The sequence below is a fragment of the Salvelinus namaycush genome, chromosome 29 (assembly GCF_016432855.1).
Source record: "Salvelinus namaycush isolate Seneca chromosome 29, SaNama_1.0, whole genome shotgun sequence".
Taxonomy (NCBI): Eukaryota; Metazoa; Chordata; class Actinopteri; order Salmoniformes; family Salmonidae; genus Salvelinus; species Salvelinus namaycush.
The window spans coordinates 27583906-27596861 of NC_052335.1; positions in this window are offsets into that span (position 1 = coordinate 27583906).

Sequence of the window (12956 nt, forward strand, 5' to 3'; positions counted from 1 at the left end):
GGCCACTCAAGCTGTGTGCTTAGGGTCGTTGTCCTGTTGGAAGGTGAACCTTCGCCCCAGTCTGAGGTTCTGAGTGCTCTGGAGCAGGTTTTCATCAAGGATCTCTCTGTACTTTGCTCCGCTCATCTTTCCCTCGATCCTAACTAGTCTCCCAGTCCCTGCCACTGAAAAACATCCCCACAGCATGATGCTGCCACCACCGTGCTTCACCATAGGGATGGTGCCAGGTTTCCTCCAGACGTGACGCTTGGCATTCAGGCCAAAAAGTAAATCTTGGTTTCATCAGACCAGAGAATCTTGTTTCTCATGGTCTGAGAGTCCTTTAGGTGCCTTTTAGCAAACTCCAAATGGCTATCATGTGCCTTTTACTGAGGAGTGGCTTCCGTCTGGCCACTCTACCATAAAGGCCTGATTAGTGGAGTGCTGCAGAGATGGTTGTCCTTCTGGAATATTCTCCCATCTCCACAGAGGAACTCTGGAACATCGAGTTCTTGGTCACCTCCCTGACCAAGGCCCTTCTCCCCGAATGCTCAGTTTGGACGGGCGACCAGCTCTAGGAAGAGTCTCAGTGGTTCAAACTTCTTCCATTTAAGAATGATGGAGGCCACTGTGTTCTTGGGGACCTTCAATGCTCCAGAAATGTTTTGGTACCCTTCCCCAGATCTGTGCCTCAACACAATTCCTTCGACCTCATGGCTTGGTTTTTGCTCTGACATGCACTGTCAACTGTGGGACCTTATATAGACAGGTGTGTGCCTTTCCAAATCATGTCCAATCAATTTCATCTACTACAGGTGAACTCCAATCAAGTTGTAGAAACAATCTCAAGGATGCTCAATGGAAACAGGATGCACCTGAGCTAAATTTCAAGTCTCGTAGCAAAGGGTCTGAATACTTATGTAATAAGGTATTTCTGTTTGTTTTTTAATAGTTTTGCAAAAAGAATCTAAAAACCTATTTTCACTTTGTCATTATGGGGTATTGTGTGTAGATTGGTGAGACAAAATAACAATTTAATCCATTTTAAAATAAACATGTAACGTAACAAAATATGTGAAAAGGGAAGTGGTCTGAATACTTCCCGGATCCACTGTGAAATGAGCGTCCTTTGTTTTGCAGCACTCTCTAAGCTCTGAACACAGTTGCCTATGTTCAATAACATTCCTCCTTACTCTTGTTTGTGAATATGATGCAGTATCTTAAATCACGAGCATTACATTTTAATGTCTTTTTTGGCAAAAGCAGTTGTTAATTAAAAACTGTAATTGCCTGAATTCTATTTATATTTTGTCTCAATATTATTTTGTTCATGTGTTAATATCCACATAAAAACAAAGACTAAGTGTCAAATTTCGATTTAATTGATTTTATTAAGTTCAAAGCTTTAAAGCTCTTTCTTATTTCAAGTGATTTGATGTATCACTTTAAGAATTGTTCAAATGTTTTATCATTATTCAGATGTATCTGAACTGTAATTTATTCTCTAATGTATATTATTTTCATTTAAACGGAACGTTTAAACAGGTGTCCTGACTCTCTGTGGTCACTAAAGATCCCATGGCACTTATCATAAGAGTAGGGGTGTTAACCCCGGTGTCCTGGCTAAATTCCCAATCTAGCCCTCATACCATCACAGTCATCTAATCATCCCCAGCTTACAATTGGCTCATTCATCCCCTCCTCCTCTCCCCTGTAACTATTCCCCAGGTCATTGCTGTAAATGAGAACGTGTTCTCAGTCAACTTACCTGGTAAAATAAGGGTTAAATAAATACAAATTGTACAGGTAAGGTAAAATGCTGTAATATTGAATAAAAAAACGGTCTCTTATACTAGAGTTGTCCTGATTGATACATAGTAGATGCTTTGTAATTACGTTATTAGCTAATCCAGGTCTTATCCACGAGACACCAAATTATAGAAAATGAACCTTAAACGAGGAGCGACTACCTGAACTTGTCCAATAAGAAATTCTTGTTGAACAATGTTTTGCAACGGCTCTAATACATGCTGAATGAGAGAATATATTAGAAATTGTGAGCAGTAATTTACAGAAGAAGAGCATAAAGTAGGATGCAAAATGTTCCTCCACTTCCTCCTTCGTGCTCCATCCAGTAGCTAGAGTAGGATATAGAGCCCTAATTGATACTATGGAGCCCTGGACCAGAGCTAGCCACAACAACTACTGCCACACCACACAGAGTGTGGGGCTATGGACCAGAGCTAGCCACAACAACCACAGCCACACCACACAGACTGTGGGGCTATGGACCAGAGCTAGCCACAACAACCACAGCCACACCACACAGAGTGTGGGGCTATGGACCAGAGCTAGCCACAACAACTACTGCCACACCACACAGACTGTGGGGCTATGGACCAGAGCTAGCCACAACAACCACAGCCACACCACACAGACTGTGGGGCTATGGACCAGAGCTAGCCACAACAACTACTGCCACACCACACAGACTGTGGGGCTATGGACCAGAGCTAGCCACAACAACCACAGCCACACCACACAGAGTGTGGGGCTATGGACCAGAGCTAGCCACAACAACTACTGCCACACCACACAGACTGTGGGGCTATGGACCAGAGCTAGGCACAACAACCACAGCCACACCACACAGACTGTGGGGCTATGGACCAGAGCTAGCCACAACAACTACTGCCACACCACACAGACTGTGGGGCTATGGACCAGAGCTAGCCACAACAACCACAGCCACACCACACAGACTGTGGGGCTATGGACCAGAGCTAGGCACAACAACCACAGCCACACCACACAGACTGTGGGGCTATGGACCAGAGCTAGCCACAACAACTACTGCCACACCACACAGACTGTGGGGCTATGGACCAGAGCTAGCCACAACAACCACAGCCACACCACACAGAGTGTGGGGCTATGGACCAGAGCTAGCCACAACAACTACTGCCACACCACACAGACTGTGGGGCTATGGACCAGAGCTAGGCACAACAACCACAGCCACACCACACAGACTGTGGGGCTATGGACCAGAGCTAGCCACAACAACTACTGCCACACCACACAGACTGTGGGGCTATGGACCAGAGCTAGCCACAACAACCACAGCCACACCACACAGACTGTGGGGCTATGGACCAGAGCTAGGCACAACAACCACAGCCACACCACACAGACTGTGGGGCTATGGACCAGAGCTAGCCACAACAACTACTGCCACACCACACAGACTGTGGGGCTATGGACCAGAGCTAGCCACAACAACCACAGCCACACCACACAGAGTGTGGGGCTATGGACCAGAGCTAGCCACAACAACTACTGCCACACCACACAGACTGTGGGGCTGTGGACCAGAGCTAGCCACAACAACCACAGCCACACCACACAGACTGTGGGGCTATGGACCAGAGCTAGCCACAACAACCACAGCCACACCACACAGACTGTGGGGCTATGGACCAGAGCTAGCCACAACAACCACAGCCACACCACACAGACTGTGGGGCTATGGACCAGAGCTAGCCACAACAACCACAGCCACACCACACAGACTGTGGGGCTATGGACCAGAGCTAGCCACAACAACCACAGCCACACCACACAGACTGTGGGGCTATGGACCAGAGCTAGCCACAACAACCACAGCCACACCACACAGACTGTGGGGCTATGGACCAGAGCTAGCCACAACAACTACTGCCACACCACACAGACTGTGGGGCTATGGACCAGAGCTAGCCACAACAACCACAGCCACACCACAGATATCAGGAGCTGAGCATCCTGTTCCTGAGTTTCAGTGTTGTGTGTGACTCACACAGATTCCTCAGTTTCGCAAGAACATTTTGCAGTTTTAAAGCTACTTTCCTACTGTTCTACACATTTTGCAGTTTTAAAGCTACTTTCCTACTGTTCTACACATTTTGCAGTTTTAAAGCTAATTTCCTACTGTTCTACACATTTTGCCATGAGTCTGAGAGAACATTTACCGTTTTAAAGCTAATTTCCTGTCATTCTAAACATTTAGATATGACTTATGACCTGTTCATATGCTATCTGCAGAGCTTGTGCCCCCCCTCCGAGAGAGAGAGGGAGAGAGAGCTTATTTTATTCAGTCTCTCAGCACCACCAACACAATGAGTCATAATTGCTGGCCCTCTCTCTAGGTCTTCCTGTTCCCAGGTCTGTGGGCGATGTTAATCATGTGTGGGTGTGGGGTGTCCGCCAGTCTTTGTCACATGAAATGGAACAGAGGGAGTAGTAGACATAACAGGGGGAAAATATGTTTTCCTCTTAGTTCGTGCAGGTTTCTGAGGATGGGAATGCCGTTGGTCACTGTGGATCTAAAGGATGAGACACATTATCCCTGGGCCAGACAGACGGACAGATGGACAGACAGGCGAATGGGCGCACACACACATGAGAAACAGAGACAGACACAGTGGGGAGATGGAGGGGGTAAGGTGTGTACACTAGCATAATGAGTAACAGATTGCTTTAAAGGGAAAACAGGAGACTGTGTGTGATGGCAAGCCGGTTCTGTTCCTGTTGCCACAGTAACACCTGTGTGAAGGACCATAAAAACAGGCCACCACACACACACACACACACACACACACAAGCCTCCACCCCCTGAACCTACTGCCACTCCAACACACTGCTGCCTGACAGCCTGAGAGAGGAAACACACTGCTGCCTGACAGCCTGAGAGAGGAGAGAGGGGAGAGGAGAGAGGAGAGATGGAACACTGCTGCCTGACAGCCTGAGAGAGGGGAGAGGGGCGAGGAGAGAGGAGAGATGGAACACACTGCTGCCTGACAGCCTGAGAGAGGAGAGAGGGGAGAGGAGAGAGGAGAGATGGAACACACTGCTGCCTGACAGCCTGAGAGAGGAGAGAGGGGAGAGGAGAGAGGAGAGATGGAACACACTGCTGCCTGACAGCCTGAGAGAGGAGAGAGGGGAGAGGAGAGAGGAGAGATGGAAACACTGCTGCCTGACAGCCTGAGAGGAGAGAGGAGAGATGGAACACACTGCTGCCTGACAGCCTGAGAGAGGAGAGATGGAACACACTGCTGCCTGACAGCCTGAGAGAGGAGAGAGGAGAGACGGAACACACTGCTGCCTGACAGCCTGAGAGAGGAGAGAGGGGAGAGGAGAGAGGAGAGATGGAACACACTGCTGCCTGACAGCCTGAGAGAGGAGAGAGGGGAGAGGAGAGAGGAGAGATGGAAACACTGCTGCCTGACAGCCTGAGAGGAGAGAGGAGAGATGGAACACACTGCTGCCTGACAGCCTGAGAGAGGAGAGATGGAACACACTGCTGCCTGACAGCCTGAGAGAGGAGAGAGGAGAGACGGAACACACTGCTGCCTAACAGCCTGAGAGAGGAGAGAGGGGAGAGGAGAGAGGAGAGATGGAACACACTGCTGCCTGACAGCCTGAGAGAGGAGAGAGGGGAGAGGAGAGAGGAGAGATGGAGCACACTGCTGCCTGACAGCCTGAGAGAGGAGGAGAGACGGAACACACTGCTGCCTGACAGCCTGAGAGAGGAGAGAGGGAACACACTTCAACGTGTCTACTGCCTACTCTTCACAAAAAAGGGCTTGGAAGGGAGACTGAAGTGTTGGTCTCAGCAACGGGGGGATTAGATGACGAGTGGATGACAGAGGAATGGCTGGATCTATCTCTGGGGCAGACTGCAGGAGGACTGGAGGCTGGGCTCCACAGATACCACAGCCCACTAACCTAACGTAGCAGGCGTAAAAAGACGACCTGAGCAGAGTCCCCACATCTGGTTTTCAGGGGAAACGAAAGTTAGGTTGAAAATATTGGATCCCTGAAAATCGGATGTTAGCAGTTTCTGGCGACCCCACATAGGCTACAGCCCACAGGCAGCAGCTCCACTGACACACTGTTGAAGGCAGTCATCACAGAAGAGTCAGCAGTGCCTGGGTCCTCCTCCTCCTCCTCTCAGAGCTCCCTCTCCCTCTGCCAAGTCAGTGCCTCCAGTACCACTAGACTCTCTTGTCTGCCAGCCTCGTGCTCTTTTCTCTACCCAGAACAATAGAGGGGGATTGCAGCTCCACAAAGACCACAGCACAGCAGCAACATTCACAGACAGGCAGGCTGCCGTGCCCTGCTCTCTGGGGTGCTCCAGCACAGCAGCTGGGTCTCTTCAGCCATCATTGGCTCAGCCGACTCCTGCCTGCCATTCACCCATGATATGACTGTGATCCTCCTGGGGCCTCCTGGACCAACAGCGCAAAGGGAAGGGAACACTGCCGCTACCTCGTTCTCAAACCAAGGTGCATGAATTGAGGAGCAAACTGAAGTGAAGAGGAAATTCAGAAACTCTTGGAGGCTGCATTGTTGGTTAAGGGCTTGTAAGCATTTCACTGTAAGGTCTACACCTGTTGTATTAGGCGCATGTGACAAATAACATTTGATTTGATTTGATCTACAGCACAGAGAGAGAGAGACAGAAGAAGAGAGAGAGAGAGGAAGAGAGACGTAGAGAACAGGGAGTCTAGCTCCATCACAGACGGACGGTGTGGTGTGATACTGGGATACTGTCAGGGGGCAGAGAGCTGGTTGCCTCTGGTTCCAGCTAACTGGGTTCTCTCGGAACAACAGCTGATGGGATGTGCTGTGCTGGACTGCATTCAACAACGGACATTCATCACGCCTGGGGCTGAAGTTCCCCCACTCTACCTGGGATGGGCTTGCCTTGTCCAAGCCTCAACTAGCATTCGCTGACGTGACATACTCACATACACATGTGTGTTTGTGTGTGAAAACACACTAACACAAATCTCTCAGACACAGGAGAAACGTGGTTCCATTGTGAGTTGTGCTGCTGGATGAATACTGGATGGATAGAATAGCGGTAAGTGTGTACTGAAAGTGTTTCCCTCTTTCTTCTCTAAGTCATGTGAGGTTGATTACAACGTATTAGGTAGACGTTGTTAGATGAACCACAGCTATTCACAGTAATCTACAGTTGGACTGAGACATGTCTATGTGTGACAGTTTGTGTACACTACCACATCTGTTAGCAATTTGGACATGATTCATAAAACAGGATAGATTTCCATCATCGTTGTTCTAAGAACTTTGTTGACAGGTTGTTTATTTGCACTCCCCATTCTAGCCAAAATTCCTTCCGCATTATGGCTTATCCAATCAGGGAGCCGGAAATGGTTTCCATCATTTACCTCATCATTCCGTTACTCGGATGACATGACAATTAATAACATTTTCAGAGAGAATATCATTTCTAAACAGCTAGTTATTTAACTATCCACATTGATTGTATTAGGCTGTGTAAAAATAGTCAATTACCTTAGGAACCTGTCATTGATCATTTCATGGCGGTACCTTAGTGGTGAAAAAACTGCATCAATCCAACTGCTGACAGGTAATAGCGAAGCCATTGCCTCTTGACTGTGGGAATGAATAGGTCATTTATATTCCTGTCTGTTTGATGATTTAGGTAGGGTTGATACCTCCTGGCTGTACTCATGCAAATATATTTCAGCCTACTGAATGAACTCTCAACTCAGAAATTCCATTTCACCTGGTGATCTGGCTACTGCATTAAGGTGGTAGGGTGATACCTTTAACTAATCCTTATTACATAAGATGTTACATTTTCCCCTTCTCTGGCCATGTAGTTTTTCTATTCTAACTTCATATGAGGTAATGAAAATGTAAAGTAACAACAAATAAATGCCTACAGATGTAGGATCTTAATTTGAGCCAGTTTGCTACAGCAGGAAAATAATCCTGCTGCAACAGGAAATGTGAATTATTAATAGACATTAAAACCAGTAGATGGTGATAGCGCTGACGTCATCCAAATATTCCTTTGGAAAACTCCCGAAGGAAATTACAAACTTTAGAAGCCTTTTTAAACTGTGAATACAGTACAAGTTTGCCTTTCCTGCTGTGCAGGAAAATTCTCAGCAACAAAAGAGTGATCAAATTAAGATTCTAAATCTGTAGTATCACAAATTAGTATTCTAACAGCACTACAATGCAACATTTCTCATTGCTGGACAGCTTGTCATCACAGTAAACATCAATGAATTCACTAATCCATTTGTCTCTTAACTAAAAAACTTTACTGGGTCTTTGTTAGTCTGCCGGCTGCTCATACTGTACCTTTTTCCCTTTAAAAATAGATTTGCTGAATGAGCTCAACACAGGTTTTTTATGAGCTTGTATGTACAAGGCTTTAAAACGGAAACAACAAGCACAATAGCAACCTGTAATGAATACCAGACTAATCATGCGTCTAAATTGCCTGGTTTTACTCTATGACTATTTTCATTACAACGCAATAAAAACTCCTTGGCTGTCTGACCAATTTCAACATTTCTTTTTAAAACAAACTTTAAACAGGCAGTGAAAACGTTGGAAGTTGGAACCGTGCTCGCCAGTTGACATTAACAAAAATAAAATATTTGAAAGAATTCTGGGTAGGGCCGCCTTTTAAACCATCATTACAAATTTACCGCAGGATTTCTATTTTTACTCTTCCTTGGAAGTGACAACAGAATAACAGTCTGTACGTGCTAAACGATAGTCCTCAGTTATGATCTCCTCCACCATTAAACATTATCAATGGTTCTCTTTCAATGAACCTGAGGTGATGATGTAGGAGTATTCTGTAGGATGGTGTATACCATGTGTATCCTATACATACGACTACCACAACTTGAAACTTGAACTTCTAACTTGATGAGCAATATTAGGGAGAGCGATAACAACATCTAATCAGTACCAGATACTACTGTCCCTTAGGAGTGATGGGAGTGAAACGTAAACAAGCAACAAAGTTAATGGAACCAAGGAGTAGTAGAATGTGCCAATAAGAACTAGCCTACACATCAACGGCTACTACTCCAGTTAGTGGAGGCCAGGCCACAGAGCTAGAATAACACTCCTGCCCTATTCTAGTGGAGGCCACAGAGCTAGAATAACACTATACTATTCTAGTGGAGGCCACAGAGCTAGAATAACACTATACTATTCTAGTGGAGGCCACAGAGCTAGAATAACACGATACTATTCTAGTGGAGGCCACAGAGCTAGAATAATACTACTCTACTATTCTAGTGGAGGCCACAGAGCTAGAATAACACTACTCTACTATTCTAGTGGAGGCCACAGAGCTAGAATAACACTACTCTACTATTCTAGTGGAGGCCACAGAGCTAGAATAACACTACTCTACTATTCTAGTGGAGGCCACAGAGCTAGAATAACACTACTCTACTATTCTAGTGGAGGCCAGAGAGCTAGAATAACACTACTCTACTATTCTAGTGGAGGCCAGAGAGCTAGAATAACACTACTCTACTATTCTAGTGGAGGCCACAGAGCTAGAATAACACTACTCTACTATTCTAGTGGAGGCCACAGAGCTAGAATAACACTACTCTCCTATTCTAGTGGAGGCCACAGAGCTAGAATAACACTACTCTCCTATTCTAGTGGAGGCCACAGAGCTAGAATAACACTACTATACTATTCTAGTGGAGGCCACAGAGCTAGAATAACACTACTCTCCTATTCTAGTGGAGGCCACAGAGCTAGAATAACACTAATATACTATTCTAGTGGAGGCCAGAGAGCTAGAATAACACTACTCTACTATTCTAGTGGAGGCCACAGAGCTAGAATAACACTAATCTACTATTCTAGTGGAGGCCACAGAGCTAGAATAACACGAATCTACTATTCTAGTGGAGGCCACAGAGCTAGAATAACACTAATATACTATTCTAGTGGAGGCCAGAGAGCTAGAATAACACTACTCTACTATTCTAGTGGAGGCCACAGAGCTAGAATAACACTAATCTACTATTCTAGTGGAGGCCACAGAGCTAGAATAACACGAATCTACTATTCTAGTGGAGGCCACAGAGCTAGAATAACACTACTCTACTATTCTAGTGGAGGCCATAGAGCTAGAATAACACTACTCTACTATTCTAGTGGAGGCCACAGAGCTAGAATAACACTATACTATTCTAGTGGAGGCCACAGAGCTAGAATAACACTACTCTACTATTCTAGTGGAGGCCATAGAGCTAGAATAACACTACTCTACTATTCTATTGGAGGCCATAGAGCTAGAATAACACTACTCTACTATTCTAGTGGAGGCCACAGAGCTAGAATAACACTACTCTACTATTCTAGTGGAGGCCACAGAGCTAGAATAACACTACTCTACTATTCTAGTGGAGGCCACAGAGCTAGAATAACACTACTCTCCTATTCTAGTGGAGGCCACAGAGCTAGAATAACACTACACTATTCTAGTGGAGGCCACAGAGCTAGAATAACACTACTCTACTATTCTAGTGGAGGCCATAGAGCTAGAATAACACTACTCTACTATTCTAGTGGAGGCCACAGAGCTAGAATAACACTACTCTACTATTCTAGTGGAGACCACAGAGCTAGAATAACACTACTCTCCTATTCTAGTGGAGGCCACAGAGCTAGAATAACACTACTATACTATTCTAGTCGAGACCAGAGAGCTAGAATAACACTATACAATTCTAGTGGAGGCCACAGAGCTAGAATAACACTACTCTACTATTCTAGTGGAGGCCACAGAGCTAGAATAACACTATACTATTCTAGTGGAGGCCACAGAGCTAGAATAACACTACTCTACTATTCTAGTGGAGGCCATAGAGCTAGAATAACACTACTCTACTATTCTAGTGGAGGCCACAGAGCTAGAATAACACTATACTATTCTAGTGGAGGCCACAGAGCTAGAATAACACTACTCTACTATTCTAGTGGAGGCCATAGAGCTAGAATAACACTACTCTACTATTCTAGTGGAGGCCATAGAGCTAGAATAACACTACTCTACTATTCTAGTGGAGGCCACAGAGCTAGAATAACACTACTCTACTATTCTAGTGGAGGCCACAGAGCTAGAATAACACTACTCTACTATTCTAGTGGAGGCCACAGAGCTAGAATAACACTATACAATTCTAGTGGAGGCCACAGAGCTAGAACAACACTACTCTACTATTCTAGTGGAGGCCAGAGAGCTAGAATAACACTACTCTCCTATTCTAGTGGAGGCCACAGAGCTAGAATAACACTACTCTACTATTCTAGTGGAGGCCACAGAGCTAGAATAACACTACTATACTATTCTAGTCGAGACCAGAGAGCTAGAATAACACTATACAATTCTAGTGGAGGCCACAGAGCTAGAATAACACTACTCTACTATTCTAGTGGAGGCCACAGAGCTAGAATAACACTACTCTACTATTCTAGTGGAGGCCATAGAGCTAGAATAACACTACTCTACTATTCTAGTGGAGGCCACAGAGCTAGAATAACACTATACTATTCTAGTGGAGGCCACAGAGCTAGAATAATACTACTCTACTATTCTAGTGGAGGCCATAGAGCTAGAATAACACTACTCTACTATTCTAGTGGAGGCCACAGAGCTAGAATAACACTACTATACTATTCTAGTGGAGGCCACAGAGCTAGAATAACACTACTCTACTATTCTAGTGGAGGCCACAGAGCTAGAATAACACTACTCTCCTATTCTAGTGGAGGCCACAGAGCTAGAATAACACTATACTATTCTAGTGGAGGCCACAGAGCTAGAATAATACTACTCTACTATTCTAGTGGAGGCCACAGAGCTAGAATAACACTACTCTACTATTCTAGTGGAGGCCACAGAGCTAGAATAACACTACTCTACTATTCTAGTGGAGGCCACAAAGCTAGAATAACACTATACTATTCTAGTGGAGGCCACAGAGCTAGAATAACACTACTCTACTATTCTAGTGGAGGCCACAGAGCTAGAATAACACTATACTATTCTAGTGGAGGCCACAGAGCTAGAATAACACTACTCTACTATTCTAGTGGAGGCCATAGAGCTAGAATAACACTACTCTACTATTCTAGTGGAGGCCACAGAGCTAGAATAACACTATACTATTCTAGTGGAGGCCACAGAGCTAGAATAATACTACTCTACTATTCTAGTGGAGGCCATAGAGCTAGAATAACACTACTCTACTATTCTAGTGGAGGCCACAGAGCTAGAATAACACTATACTATTCTAGTGGAGGCCACAGAGCTAGAATAATACTACTCTACTATTCTAGTGGAGGCCACAGAGCTAGAATAACACTACTCTACTATTCTAGTGGAGGCCACAGAAGTAGAATAACACTATACTATTCTAGTGGAGGCCACAGAGCTAGAATAACACTATACTATTCTAGTGGAGGCCACAGAGCTAGAATAACACTATACTATTCTAGTGGAGGCCACAGAGCTAGAATAACACTACTCTACTATTCTAGTGGAGGCCATAGAGCTAGAATAACACTACTCTACTATTCTAGTGGAGGCCACAGAGCTAGAACAACACTACTCTACTATTCTAGTGGAGGCCAGAGAGCTAGAATAACACTACTCTACTATTCTAGTGGAGGCCACAGAGCTAGAATAACACTACTCTACTATTCTAGTGGAGGCCACAGAGCTAGAATAACACTACTATACTATTCTAGTCGAGACCAGAGAGCTAGAATAACACTATACTATTCTAGTGGAGGCCACAGAGCTAGAATAACACTACTCTACTATTCTAGTGGAGGCCACAGAGCTAGAATAACACTATACTATTCTAGTGGAGGCCACAGAGCTAGAATAACACTACTCTACTATTCTAGTGGAGGCCATAGAGTTAGAATAACACTACTCTACTATTCTAGTGGAGGCCACAGAGCTAGAATAACACTATACTATTCTAGTGGAGGCCACAGAGCTAGAATAATACTACTCTACTATTCTAGTGGAGGCCATAGAGCTAGAATAACACTACTCTACTATTCTAGTGGAGGCCACAGAGCTAGAATAACACTAC